At 23.2% G+C, this 13,044-nt stretch overlaps 1 protein-coding gene across 5 annotated transcripts in view; it reads left to right on the top strand.

The window, feature by feature from the left end:
* LOC126900874 (probable G-protein coupled receptor 21) overlaps positions 1-13,044 on the top strand; it is a 61,583-nt gene that overhangs the window by 36,348 nt on the left and 12,191 nt on the right. The window lies entirely within an intron of this gene.

The following is a 13,044-nucleotide window of genomic DNA, read 5'->3' as shown; positions in this document are numbered from 1 at the left end:
TTAATATACTCATCTAGTTTTACAACTTATTTATAAGTATCAAAATTTGAGAAAGTTTTACCAACCTGGTCCACATCAAGTTTGTGCACAGCTCCTATAAGAGTTGATAATGTATTCTGATAAGGTGCCACACACTAAAAGCCACGTGATTACACACAAGTGTTCTTAATACGTGCTGAATGGATCGTTAATAAAAATTACGAGTTCCGTTTTCATCAATAATAAATGTGTTACCGTTGTAATGAAATATACAACATAAAATAGCTATAGTAGTTTTATGTGAAATAAACGAAGAGGAAAAAAAATTTAGTGCACAAAGATACAATAAAAAAAAAAGATAAACAAATAAAAAAGAAACCTTTGAAAAAACAATTTTACGAGGCACATTTACATATTCTTTGAAAGATTTTAATTAAATTGTTTTACCAATAAGTTTTATTTATTTAAGTACTACCAGATCAATTCGAGTAATTTAATGCGTAGTTATTTTACTTGGAAACAAATATTTGATAAATCATAAAATGTAATTAAATGAAAATTAATACGAAATATTGATAGTTGAATTATAAAAAAATGTGCAGCTAGTAAACTCATTGTTCGAATAGCTTTTTTATAAGTTAATTTTATTGAAACTTTTAGAGAATAATATGTTTTTCTAATTAACTAAACACACAGTCTTAAAACTTAAAGTTGACCGTTCAAGATCACTTACATCGTATAGGCTATGGATATTATATTAGAATATTCAAACTACTTATTTCACTTCCTTCGTCACTTTTATATGATAGTAAGAATTCATGAGTCATAAAAATTTAGCTAATATACTTCCAGAATTTAATTTTGCCATGTAGTAGTGTATTCATGAGCCATTTGGGTAAACATTATGGTATACGTGGATTAGAAAGTATAAAGTTTTATGCAAAACTATAAAAAAAATATTTAATAGTGTTGAGCTAAAAAAATAAAATTTTAACTTTTATAAAGACTTTTATCTAATTCCTGATACTCTTTAATCTGTTTTTATAATCATAGAAATAATTTATACAAAATTAGTTTTTTGCGTATTTAAATTGCCACAAAAAACATCTGTAATTAGGATTTATAGATTAATATAACTTAAACAGTCATTACTAATATTTAATTTACTTTCGAATATTTTTAAATGGCTTCGTTAGTAATTTTTTGAAATAAAATATAGATTTTAGATCTAATTACTAAAAAGTAAAATAAATATCTAGTACATCTTTGAATATAATATGACAAGAAAATTCTATTAGAGTGTGAATTCATTTATTACCTAACATTTGTAGACAAATTATTTTAACCGTGTCGTTGGACATATTCTTTGATACTAAATCAGATAACACTACCAAGACGTCACTTTATTCAGTTAGTATCTTAGTAATGTTTATATTGATTTATAAATGAATATTATACGAGTATTAACATTGACACGGCATTTTGAATATGCAATATCAATACATGAGAGTCGTGTTGTCTAATAAATGTGTTGCATATTAATTTTCATCTGATAATCTTCATTAATAACGTTTATAAAGTAGATGTATCTTATTTGGATAGATTAGATTTCTAGTCTATCTGAAAATTTCTGTAAATAGCGTTAAAACAAATTATGTTTAGGTTTAACTTGTAGACTGAAGTTAAGTTTGAAATTATTAATATTTTTTAAAAATGTTGTTTATTTTGATTTATACATATTTAATAAAAATTAAATGTTATATTTATGACAACAAATACAATATTAAAAGATATTTGTTAGTACTTTCTTCTAATGAAAATATATAATTTAAATTAAAGACAAAAAAATATTTAACAGATAGCAAAGAAATTGTATAAAAAATCTTAATTAATGTTAAAGAGGATGTTAAAGACGGCAACGATGATACCTGAGCCCCTCCAAGTCTCCTCAATTTGCTCCTATGCGGTTATCCTAGCACCATGCTATCCTTAACAATGATTGATAACAATCCTCTTATTGATCAACCAGTTACACAAAATATAAAAAAAATTTTAGGACTAATAAGTTAGAAAAACTTTTTTGTAAACATTGTTTTGTTTAAAATTTTGCTAAATGTTCTTTTCATAATATCAACCAGTCCCTCTGTTATGAAAATTTAACCGTATAATCAAGACGAAACTAAGATCTTATTTTGCTAAGCTGTGAAATTTCTAAATTTTTATTTTATACATTTTTTAAGCAAAATTAAACTGTTCTACATTGTTTTATATTAGTGTGACTTTTAAATATTGTTTGTAAGTTCAAGAGAATGATCAGAATTCACAAATTCTCACAACCATTTTATTACAATGTGTAATGTATATTCAAATGTTATTAGTTATAGTAATAGATGATCACAAGATAATGAAAACTATACATTTCTTTTTAAAATTTTATTAAAATCTATAGTTTTGGTCATTTAATAAGTGTTTTCTTTTTCTGATAAAAAATAAATAAATGAAGTATAAACTAATAGCCTTTTTATTTCATTCCCAAAAAAATTAGTTTGAAAATACGTCGTTTAAATAACTTTAACAAAAATAAATTAAATTTAAAACTTTTTCATTATTATTATTATGAAACTAATAATAAAATGATTTGACGGAACATTTTTAATAACTGTCATATTTTAAAGATATTACCGTAACACGTATATATTCTTAGTATTAAAAAGAATTTATAGTTATTTATTGTAAAAAATAATTATATTAATGCAATTAACGGCATTAGATATTTTACTTGTAAATAATTAGTTTTCAGAGTTTAGTTTGAACATTTCCTTTGTGAAATCATTCAAAAGAGATATAGATAATAAAAAATTGTATGCCAGTTTGTAAATAGCCACATCTATAATCTTTCAAAAACAGAACTTTATGGTACAATCAATTAGTTTGTTTTAATGCTACGTTTGAAATTACACATTTTATTTTGCTATTAGGAATGGAAATAAAAATACATATTTCTGTGTTTAATTTATTTATAAATATATTCACACAATACTCTGCTAGGGATTCTAAAAAAAATATTTTTATAATGCAAATAACATGATTTTACTTTAAAATCCTTTGGTTTTTATTAACTATATATGAAATATATTAAATACCACTTGTTGTATTTATATAATGCTTTCAATTTGTTTTTAAAAATTTACTATCTAGACTCCAATGAGTAAAGATAAAAGAATTAATTATTTAAACTAAGTAGAGTTTTTGTATTTGAATTATATAATATAAATTAAATAATATTAACCGTCATCTAGCGACTTAATACGAACATTTTAAAATGCTATTTTTAACTTCATGATTTAATGCTACTTTTTAGAGAATAATATAAAAATTAACATATTTTTTAACTTACCACTCATATTTCACTGGATAAATATTGCGATGGTGATAATTCAACTTCACATTAGACCTATATTAAATTATATCAAGTCACAAGGGTAAAATTTTCACTAGGATGTAATTTTAAACAAAATATATTTCAATGAAGACTTTTAAGTTATTTTAAATTCGTAGGTAAACTTTTTATAAAGTAATGATTACCCAAGGGTATTACACTACACTTTCATATGATTGCTTTAATTTGAAAGTTTATAATAATTTCCATTCCATACTTTTACTATTATAATTAATTTAATAATTTTAATCTACTAAACGCTTATTTGAATATCTTAGTTACAATAGGAAGAATGTAAGGAAATGATTTTAATTTTACTTTTTCTTGATTAGCCAATAATGACGCTAAATATTTATCAACAAAGTAGATTGCTTTATATAAACAAATATGACACTAATATTAACACTTTTTAAATATTACAAAACAATATTAAATTGAAAATAATAATTAAATAATAATCTTTTGGGAAATTCTTATTCGTTGAAAAGTTTAAATCATAGCATTTAAAAGAATTTGTGATAGTTTTCTCTAACTAACAAAATTATTGATTGAAAGAAATTTAAAAGATGTTGAACTAGTATTATGAAATGTCCACGGATTGAATTTTTAATCAATTTATATGTATTGATATACTAAAACTTAGATTTGGAATGTTTACCTAATCATAATAAACTATTATATTTATAGAAATAATAAAGTTAATTTTTATATTTAACTGATGTGTTATGAATAGTTATATTTTTTACCTTATTAATTTTTTAATGTAACTAAATGTATAGTAAATTTTAATAATATTTTTAAAATGCTTGTTTATCAATAATTATATGATTCTCGTTTTATAAATAAAAGAATCAGTACTGCACTTATAAAAAGAAAAACTATTTAACTAAATAGTAAAATACGGTTAATTATAAGACCGTAGTACTTTTATTTCATGGAAATTTGAATATACTATGCACTGTTCCTAGTCGGATAGTATCACAGTAGTCAATTAAACAATCGCACTGTACAAAATTTAACTTAGATACTATTCTAGTGCCTAATTTTTACTGTGTTTCCAATGTGAACTTTCGATATTGATTTGGACCAAAAATACTGTGCTGTGATCGATATTTGCATGGTGAACTGTTAACATTAGTTAATTGATTTGCATCTTTTGAGAATCGTAATTGCAACTCGGATTTAAATTGTTTATTTGAAAAAATAAACTTAATATAATTAAATAATAAATTTAATTAGTTAATAAATTTTTAATTATTAAAAACTTAATATTAAAAAATTAACGTATATTTCTACGTACTTGTCATTTAGAAAATATGTTTGGTAAATAATACGCATAGCGGCAGGTATATCTAATTAATTTTCATAAATCTTGATCATTCAATATGTACCTAAATTTATCCAAATGTATACTGTTATGGGTGTTTAGTGAAACAGGAACAATAGAATATCGTGTGTAGAAGATATTATTAGATTTGCCGTGTATAACTAACATTAGAAAGGTCAAATATTCATTATTAATTATGCTACGAAAAAATATATTGATTATTATCCTAAAGTTTTTGCATTATTCTCAGTATGACATTAAAATATTCAATATAAAAATTTGGTAATAACATCCAAATGAATATATTACATTTAAAATTTAACGGTAATAAAAATTAGTAAATTCAGGCATTAGAAATTTTTACCCCTTTCATAGAAATATTTTTATATTTATCTATAGAGAAAGATTATTATGTCAAGAATAATGGCCAATGATAAAATTCAAATTATCGATTACGTCCTGTAGAGTATATTAAAATTGAAAAATTTGACTTGACTAAAGAAAATGTATTTTGGGTTGTGTTAGGAGTGGTAAGTTATTCCTAACTGTTCATAATTTTATTGCATTCTGTAGGTGTTTGAAATTTATTTTCCTTTTTAAAGTTTCCATAGAAAAACAACATTAAAAGTATACTTTATACCTACTTTATAACTATTATCACACACGAGCGTGTGTATTACCGAACAAAAGTAATTATATTAGTTAAACAAAAGTCACAAAGAAAATTCAAAAATAAAGTAAAAATGTTTGCAGATATATTATACGAGACCGAACATATATTAAAATTATAAAAATCGGATAAAATTAGTTTGTTACATAAGAGTGGTGAACAAAAAGTTTTGCTTAATACTAACATAACCTTTTTTACCGTTTATGTGTGTGTTATGGACTACATAATCAGAATTTTGGATATAACTCCGCCTTGGCTGTAAACTTTATAAAGCTGACTAGCCTTTTATTAAAGGCATGCACATATAAATAGCATAGGCATTGTAATGGAACCAATACGGTTGTTGTCCTGTAACCACCGATATTTTATGTTGACCGTGTAATCCTTTTTTCAAATACCACAAACTATAAGGTCTTTATAATACTTTTTATTCTCATTTTCTTTATCGTTTTGACACTTGATTAAAAATTTCAACATAATATATTTTTGCCAATGTGTACGGAAATAGGTTACCAGATAATATTTTGCTTGTTTAATCCTTTGGAAAAATATGTATCTTATTAACATAAAAATATTCTTAATTTGTTAAAATAATAGTTTTCTCTGAGTTGATATACATTTAAGAAAAATATAGTTCTGTTTTTTCTTCAACATTTCACTGTCTGTGTTGGAATGATTATTGAAAAGTGACGAACAGCCCTTACTTAATTGATTTACTATTTTCAACAAGAGTACATAATTTAAAAATATTTTAATTTCTTTACATAACGTGAAAAACTAGTTTGGTGTACAATTAACGTCTAAATTTAGTAGAAAACGATTAAATGTTTATACTATAATTCATGATGAAAATGAAAAGTTATTGTACAGAGTTACACAATGACTTTAAATAAAAGACTAGCTATTTAATTATACTTATATATTTCTAATCCATTCGTATTGTAAAGAATACTAAAATTTTAGTTGTAGTAAAAACTTATTACAGCTGAAAACTATAGAAATTACTATATTTTGTGTTGTGCTAGCTACAAATTATTTATACCTCATTTGATAAGCAGCCATTGGTATTTATAATAAGAACTAAAAGAGTTTATGTTTTAAAACTGTATTTGTTAATCTAGCGTTTTACAGGTTAAGTTTTTTGGTAGTATTATGTATATTTTCTGTGTGGTAGAAAATGCTTAATAGTTCTTATGGGTAAATGTCATGAGTTCACTTGAGGTAGAACCCATGAACACTAAAAATAAATTATTGATAATTTTAGCCTTCAGTCTTCATTGACAGTTTAAATTTGATAAACTTTATAATATTTATTTAAATCAATTGTTCTATACTTCAAAAATATAAACTCAAGAATTATAACTTATTTAACCTTTAATTGAATTCCATTAATCATTGACGAGGCACCATAGCACTAATAAATAATTGTGAAATCATGATTTGAAAAATATTCTGTTTATGTGAAACGCAAAAAAAAATCATTAATTATTACAAAAATATCCTAGAATTTTAACTTAAAATATATATCAAAATTAGTTTAACGAAAAGTTTTAAGATTTTATGTCATAAACTACTTCATTAACAATAATAATGAAAAATTTTACTATTCCAATTTAAACATTTGTATGACTGGTTGAAATTTTGTCAAATTATAGAAGAAATCCTTAATTAAAAAATATACACTATGAATGTACATGTTTATAATATCTAAAAAATATTTGANAACATTTGTATGACTGGTTGAAATTTTGTCAAATTATAGAAGAAATCCTTAATTAAAAAATATACACTATGAATGTACATGTATATATTAACATATATATAGATATTATAAACATGTTTATAATATCTAAAAAATATTTGAAAAAAAATTCGTGTTGATGACCAATAATTTATTTAAATTAGGATCTCTATGAATGTAAAATGTAATATTTTTAACATTATACATAAAAAGTTTCAAAAAAATTAACATACGTTTTTCTTCTTAAATTTTAGTTATTATCTCATATCGTTAGTTTAAATATTGTCTATGTAATAAGATTTAATATGCAATATTTCAGAAATATCGGATTAGAATTTATTCAATTAAACAGATTTTTTAGAAAAAAACATCACTATTTTTTTTAATTAGAAGTATTTTGTAAAATTTTGTGATCTCCAAAAAAAATATCTAGTGTTATGATTTTTGAGTAACAAAAATTATAGAATAAATAAATAAATTTGAACAAAATGATTACTATTTTTAATTTCAGTTGTTATAAATTCAATTTTCATATTAACACCCACAAATAAGTCTTTTATTTCCATATTTCATAGTCTTTTTGATCAGGGTAATATAAAAAAACTGCATATCATTAATACTGATGAATCGGCTTTATTGTCCATTTTAGTTGTTTTTAACTATTGAGGAACTTTATTTTTATCGATCTTAAACTTTTAAAAATACATTTCATTAAAAATATATAGATGAAACTTTTTTTCAGTACTCTAAAGAAGAATTTCGATTAAAATCAACATAAAATGTGACAAAATATTGCGTTTTATGCTTTCATTAGATTACGACTATTTTTAAATTTAATTATAAGTATATTCCTATTAAATAAACTTAAAAACAATTTTAACAGTTTCATTAATTTATGCGATAATTTTTATAAGGTTCAATGGAAAAATAGATCTAATTATAGCTAAATATAAAATACAAATATTAAGTATTACAACATAAAAGTATTTTTTTATTTTTTCCTAGTAGCGCAGAGTATTTTATAAGAACTCCAGAGGCCTCCTCATCAGGATTCAATTAAGTCCAAGGACTTCCTATTTGACTCCGAATGTCCTCTCAATCATATTCTCATTCTAAACTACATGGAATACCTATATAGTTTTATAGTGGATTCCTATTATAGAAGTCCTGAGGAACTCTAATTATTAACTTCTATGGATTTAGTAATTGGAAACTCTTGACTCTTAAAAGTTTAATAAACTTTGCATACCATTGTATCTAAATCTGTTATCTCTATTACGTAAATAGGTCTTAGGATTTAATGTAAGGCCTATGCCCCTCCCACCTCACAATGTTTTGTTAAATCATATATAACATAACTATTAAATAATCCCTATGCTATTTTATCCTTATTTAAATTAGGCCCGTAACTCCAATGTCATAATCTATGTTGGGTTCTTATATAGATTTAAGACGTAGTAAATGTATCACACATAGATAATGATTTATATTATATGATCCACTTAATTAATAAAAAATAAAAATAAATATTAACAATTTTTTTTTTTGGTTCCATTTTTGTATATTTTTTTCTCAGTTAAAATAAACAAATTTATTTAATAGATAATTATGTAATTAAGAATATAACTGGATATAACAACTTTTAAATCAGTATTTTAGAAGTTATTAACATTTTTATACTTAGGGGAGAAGAGTAGCGAGGTCCAGAAATATTTAGTAATGAAAATATAATCGCCCGCGCGATCGTCTCATATTATTACTTTAAATTGTTTGTATTTCTGAAACACTAGTCTAAATTAGATTTAATTTTCTTAATTAGATCATTATCTAAAAATAAGCTATTTAAATATGTATATTTCTATATTATAATGTTTAAGAGATAAACATAAAAAATATATAATGTTGATAAATTGAGAAAAAAATGTAACAAAAAATAAATAATTTCAAATTTGTATTTTTTTATTAAGCAAATAGTTTGTGGATATATAAACCATCTTTTATAAGTAAAACAAAAAATTTGTATTTAAAAGTAATTCATTGTAAAATACAACAACATTTTGCATTAAATTAATCTTTTACTCATTTTTCTTTTTTTTATTTAATACAATCAGTTATAGGACATAGCTATTAGCAGCTTCTTGAACAAAACTTTTATGGAAATCATTAGAGAAACATTCACTTGCTGTTAATTAACACCAATTGATCTAATTTAGTATAACTAATTGATATAAAACCTTCAAATTATAAAAAGTATCATCTTTTTAAATTACTATTTAAATAATTTATATTAAATATTCTTATAGGATATAAAGGTTAGTAACATTAGTCTTCACTAATCTTTTTATACATTTAAAAGTCTAAGTAAATTCTCACATAAATTATTTTAGAAGGTTAATTAGGACATTTGAATGTTCCTGTATTAAAAGTATAATTAATAAATAATCATGTAATTTAAATAAAAAAGATTTTAAATGAATTAATTCAAACATAATAAGCATTGTCGGCCTAATAAATAGTAAAACAGCTATTATTTAGGCAAACTCTTATTATAGATACTTAACAAATAAATTAAACAACTCTTTAATACATGGTCAAACCGGTTAAATATCAGGAATTTAAATAGTTTTGCACACAAAAAACCTTCGAATTTTGTTCATTGTATGTTTAACGCTGAAATTCTAATATTTCGAATAATTAGACAAGGATTAATAGAGAGAAATATAACATCGACAAAGCAGGTTAATAAAAATATGACTTTGATCAAATGTTTTAGTTTCAAATTCCACGGTCATTGTAGTTTGTTTATGAAATATAGAACTGTAAAAAAATATATTTGTTAAACACACAGTTTGTACTGAGTGATAAAAATATTGCTGGAACCCTCGAAATCTCACATTAATCATGAGATGTTGCGCTGTAATAATAAAGTAAAAGCTCATTGCCACGTCAAGAAATTCTATACAATATTGTATAATGGCCAATTTAAGATAACTTTTCTTATTTAATATCATAATACTACGCATTTTGTTTTAGTATGCGAAAACGTATAATAACTTTCATTTTCATTATAATATATTCTGTTATTCGAACCAACTAGCATTTAGCACATTATATAACATGCTCACAAAGAGTTCTTAAAACGGACAATAAAAAGTAAAATTGAGTGAGTTTCCGGTCGACAAAACAAATTATTTGAATATTCTTTGTAAATTGTAAAAATCATTTTATCTAATTACTAATAAACTTCGGTATAAGATAAAAATTTCGATTAAAAAATTATCAAACTTAAATCCTTGGAATTCTGCTAAATGGGATTAAATTTATTTATCTTTTCTACAGCATGAAAAGTTGCATCATTACTTATGCGCGATTGATTCTCAACAGATTATATTCCAGTTGCGTTCTTTGTTTAGAGATTAAATTAAAAATACATTTTTTGTATAGCATTATTTGGCTGAAGAATAGAATTTTAACAATTTTATATTAACGTGTTAAATAGTGTTTAAGTTGAGAGCTATTAAAAAATAAATACCTTGAAATTTGTATTAAAAAGGCTTACGAAAACCTACAATAAATCGATGATCAGATGAAAAACATATAAAAAGTAAAATACAGAGGGAAACAAGTGTCTTAAATTATATAAATTTAAAAATTGTATATTTTAATGATGACGAAAAAATTAAATAATAGACAAAACATAAGCGTAAGTCGATTTAAGTTTATGAATAGAATCTAGTCATAATAATCGTATTTGGTCAACAATCGTGTATCTTGATTCAGTTTTCTAAAATAGGAATCTTAATTTTTTTTTTTTTAAATATTTCTATGTCAAATATCTTGCAGTTTAGAGTTAGAACATGAATTCTACTGATACTTGTTACCTTCATTATCAAACAAATGTGATACGACTCAGTGTTTAGTTCGTACTCGTTGCATATATTAATCTATACTTTGTGTATATAAATGAATATACAATTAATAACAAACTTAAAGTACAGTGTAATTCTTTTTTTTCGCAATAGTAAAATAAATAATATATGATTTGTAATCATTGTGTATTATTACCATAAATGTAATAAATTACTCTTTAATATAATTTGCATTATGATTAAACAAACGAATTGTATAAAATCAATAAACAATGGAATATTGAAATGTTATTTATTATTTAAAAAGACAATACAAAAAAACTTTTTTGTAGAGTAGTGGCTTTCAACTATCGAACAGGTCAGTCCCATCAGAAAGTAAAAGCTACATTCGTGTTTTAAACCTAATAATGGACAATCATTGAATTATTATCATATATTTATGAGTTACGGTAAACACATTACTGCAAAAAAAATGGATGATTAGACTAAAACACGTACATTGAGGTCGTTGAACATAAAAAAAAAAGTCATTTGGCATTTATTTTTCAATTTAATATTTTTCAGAGAAAATTTACTTTTACTTTTCTATGTTTAAAATAGTAATCGAATTACTATTAATTAAAACAATTTTATTATATCATAAAATTCATTTACATCTGTGTCTAATACTTATAAATAAAGGTTTCCTTTGAAATTTAAATGTGTTTTATCTATGTAACTTTTCAATGACGTACAAGTATATAAAATACATCTTTTGTTATTAAAAACAAAAGCGGTAGGTAACATATTTTGTTACCTATATGATAAAGTTACATAGTGTTAACAGATTTGGATGATTAAATACTACATAGAAACTTTTATGCATAAGTTCAGTGTACATTTTAAAAATTCCAGCTCTGTTTTCATAAATAATTATATGTGAAAAGTTAGGTTTATGATAACACAAGAACGTATTAAGTGATAACTGGTAAGATTAGAAGTTTTGTTTTAAACTTTTATTCATTAGTTAAGGTTTGTTTTTAAAAGATTTGCGAGTTTTATTTTCTAAGACTGTTGTTTAAAATTTATACTGGTCACGTAAAACGCACAATATGTGCATTGGCAATTTTTAGAGATGCTTATTTTATTTAGAACTATTAACTGTCAGTTCATATTTTATCATCGATAAAGATTCTTAAAAAAAAACGTAGCTAATTGTTTAAAGTTAATAAACATCGAACATCTGTTTAGTTGAGTTGGGTTTAATGTTAAATCCAAGAAAACAAACATTAAATAAGTAAAACGAAATTTCTCATTACAATAAAAAATATGTTAAAGATTTTTGGTTTGTGATTTGAGGGCATTGAAGCCAAGACTCAAAAACAAAACAAATACTACTAGACATATACAATATCCCCAAATAAAATTTATATGTCATTTTCATAAAGTTTTTTTATAACAGAATATTTGCAATTATTGTTGCGCATCACATGTTCAAAATATATACATAATATTTATATATTGTGAACAAATATCTTTTGGTATTCGACTAAACTTTTTAAAACTATTTAATAAAAACTATCTTTTATTTAATTATTTATAATATTTTTGACCTTTCGTTATTGTAACAAGTTTAAAATACTTTCTACGTAATTTTCATTCCAAGCGAAGTTTTCGTTATTTATAAATTTATAAACATGTAGCTAGAAGATAAAATATTAAATACACGACATAAATTCAAGCATTTCATAAATATGATCATAATATGTTTTCAAAAATTTAATTAGCTTTTTTATTTATAATGTTTATATATGTAACTAATATCGCTTCTAAACAAATTGATATAAATTTAGTAAATAATTTTATGCACAGACAAATTATTATTTATGTTAAAGTTTTATTGCAGACTAGATTAGGTGTAATACATGTATACAACGTTTTTACTATCCTGGACTATTATCTTTTAAAAGTCACAACATTAAATAGTATTAGGTTAATATAATACGAGACGTAATTAGGTGAACAGATTAGTTGAGAGAT

Source organism: Daktulosphaira vitifoliae, unplaced genomic scaffold, assembly GCF_025091365.1.
Source record: "Daktulosphaira vitifoliae isolate Bord-2020 unplaced genomic scaffold, ASM2509136v1 Scaffold_3, whole genome shotgun sequence".
Taxonomy (NCBI): Eukaryota; Metazoa; Arthropoda; class Insecta; order Hemiptera; family Phylloxeridae; genus Daktulosphaira; species Daktulosphaira vitifoliae.
The sequence above is the reverse complement of the archived record's forward strand: the minus strand, read 5'-3'. Positions and strand labels throughout refer to the sequence as shown.